Source organism: Pteropus vampyrus, unplaced genomic scaffold (genome assembly GCF_000151845.1).
Source record: "Pteropus vampyrus isolate Shadow unplaced genomic scaffold, Pvam_2.0 Scaffold63, whole genome shotgun sequence".
In the NCBI taxonomy this organism is placed as follows: domain Eukaryota; kingdom Metazoa; phylum Chordata; class Mammalia; order Chiroptera; family Pteropodidae; genus Pteropus; species Pteropus vampyrus.
Window position 1 is genome coordinate 8,236,178 of NW_011888844.1, and position 3,357 is coordinate 8,239,534.

Consider the following 3,357-nt stretch of genomic DNA (forward strand, 5'->3'; position numbering starts at 1 on the left):
GCTGGAACTTAATTTGGACCATTGAAAAATCTTGATGTGTATGGATTCCTCTAATCAAAAATCACCTTTTAATGTATATCCAGATGAATAACAAATTAAGTCAATCTAATATAGTTAGTATATATTTATGATCTATTTTTATATCAAATTTTAAATTGTATCACCTCACCATGGTAAGCAAAGTATTATTGACATAAAGGTATATACCTGTTGGGTGCCTTATTAAAAGGAATGGAGTAGTAATAAAACTACTATCCAAGTAATTACTACGTACCCTTAAAATGTGTTGTAAAATGTTTCTACCATTTGTATCATGTATATTCACTTAAAAATTCAAAAATAAGTTTAAATCTTTTGAAATAGAAACCATTGCTTTTGGCTTTAATTCTGAATTACGAGACTTTTTTTCCTGATTCCTTCTACTCAGCACATGAAAAAATGTTGAGTCATTCCCTGTTACAGTCTTAATTGTGTTCTTATAAACACACCAGTCATGTTGAATTAGGGCTCCACTCTTCTGACTCATTTAATATTTTTTTTTCTTTTCTCAGTTCTTTAGTTCATAACCTTTTTGTACCATTCGAATTTTTGCAATGTACATCTACTACTTTTATAATTAAATAACACATAAAATGATTTTCTTTCAAAGTAAAGAACAAATCACAGTGGAACATGAAATGAAATATCAACTTTGGGGACAGGTCATCTAGTTGAGTCCAATTGATTCATTTAATCTTAATCACACTTTAAAGGCTCTCCTTATAGAATCACATTGGGGGTTAGATCTTCAACATATGAATTTTGAGTTAGACAAAATTCCTTTCAAACAAATGGTTATATATCACCCGGAAGAACCTGACCATAGTCATTAAAAATAAATTCTATGTGGATAAATTAAGGATATAACAAGTAAGTGGAATCAAAGTTATTGTCCACTGTGCTACATAGAAAGGTTATTGTTTTATTTCACATTAGAAGTGGACCAGCCAGAGAGTGACATCAACACAATGATGGAGTAGAATTTTTAGCCCTCATCTACCCACAGAAGCACTGATTTTGACAATTACCCACAGATAAGAACAACTTTGTGGTAACTGACAAATCCAACAGAGATCCCAGCAATCAACTGGAACAAAAATAAAAATCAACAATTGAAGAGAATAAGAAAATAGGTTAAATTTACCCAAGTTACCCCTCCTCCATAGTGGCACAGCTTAGTGCTAAGAGAGACACCCTTGGCCCATGATTTCTCCCATGGAGAAAAGTGAGAGCATAGTGGGTGCCTAGCTTACTCAGCTACTCAAGAGGCTCACTTCTTTCCCAATCAACCCAGAAAATTGGGGGGATTGGCATGGCTAAATAGTCTTCAGACAGCTAGGAGAAGGGAAAACTGGTAGAGGCTCAAGCAACTGGAGCACAGAATTCAACAACAGAACATGGCTTTTACTAAGCACTTTGTGGATTCTACCAAGAAACTTGATAATAAACCTTGGAGAAAATATCACCTGCAGACCATCCTGCTAGCCAATGCAAGGCCTTAACATTCCACACGTCCTTTCTATTTGTAGCCAGAAACCTATATATACCCCAGAGAAGGATACAGAAGCCTCTGTAGATAATGCACAAGCACACACAGATAGCTGGACCAATTCTGCTGGACAGGGTAAAGTGTATGATCTTGAATAATACAGGGTGTTGTTTTAGGAGAAACAAATAGGAGGCTTTCTGCACTAGGACTGACTTTGTGAGATGAAGTGAAGGCTTACATACTAAAACTTTCCCTCAACAGGGAAAAAAAGGAGTGTAATATGTGTATCTATAGAAAAGGCCTGAGAGATCCCCAGAATCTCCAGCTGGATTGATTGGTGAAGGCCTTTTTCTCCTAGCCAGTCAGTAATTACTGGAAGAGGTGATTGTTTCTTCAAATGCAAAAATAGCAACACAAAATTACAAAAAAACATGAAAAATCAAGGAAACATGACATTCATAATAAAAATAATTTATTTATTATTATTATTTTATTATTATTTATAAAAGTCTAATAACTGACACCAAAGAAATAGATATTTATGAATTGATTTACAAAAAAATCAAAGTAATTGTTTAAGGAAGTTTAGTGAGCTCCAAGAGACAATTAAACAAAATCAGGGAAGCAATACATGGAAACAAGATGTCCAGCAAGATATAGAAATTGAAAAAAAAAAAAAAAACAGAAATTCTGATGCTAAAGAATATAATAAATGAAATTAAAAAGTGAAATAGAGCATTTCAAGAGGAGACTCGATCAATCAGAAGAAATAATCTGTGAACAAAAAGAGGGTCTTTAGAAATTATCCAGTCAGAAGATAAAAAGAAAAGAACAAAAAACAATAAAGAAATCTTACAGGATTAATGAGACACCATCAAATGAATATACATTATGAGAGTTCTAGAAAGAGAAGGGAAAGAGAAAAGAGCAGAAAACTTATATAAAGAAACAATGGTTAAAATATTTCCAAATCTTAGGAAAAATATAGACATCCAGGTTCATGAAACCCAAAAGTTCCCAATAGGATAATCTAAAGATGATTATAGGAAGACATTTTGATAATTCAAAATGTCTTTATAGGAAGACAATAGGATAATCTAAAGATGATTATAGGAAGACATTTTGATAATTTAAATTATCAAAAGTCAAAGACAAAGACAAAGAGAATTTTGAAAGCGGCAAGAGAAATGTGACTCTTCACATAAAAAAGAATACTCATAAGACTATTAACATATATCTCAGCAGAAACTGTGCTATCCAAGATAGAGTAGGATGATATATTCCAAACACTAAAAAAATAAAAAATAATAATAATAAATAACCAAGCTTACTATATGCAGGAAAGCTGTCCTTAAGAAATTAAGGAGAGAAAGACTTTCCCAAACAAAAGCTGAGTTTATCACCACTAGATCCGCCTTATAAGAAATGGAAAAAGAGTTCTTCAGGTTGAAATGAAAGGATGCCAATTAATGACATGAAAACATATAAAAGTACATAGTCAAATTTAGAATGCTCTAAAATTAATGGTAGTACATAAATTAATTTTGACTCAAGTATACAAGTTAAAGCACAAAAATATTAAAAATAGCAATAGCTGTAATAATTTGTTAATGGACATACAATATAAAAATGCAATTTATGACATCAAAAGCATAAAATGTGGGCAACAGAGGATAAAGAGGAAGACTTTTTGTATGTGATCAAAGTTAAGGTGTTATTAGCTTAAAGTAGACTCATCATTATAAGACATTGTATTTAATGATAACCACAAAGCAAACAAAGAAAAAAAGTATATATAGTAGACATACTTTATCTTCAGTATATCTAAT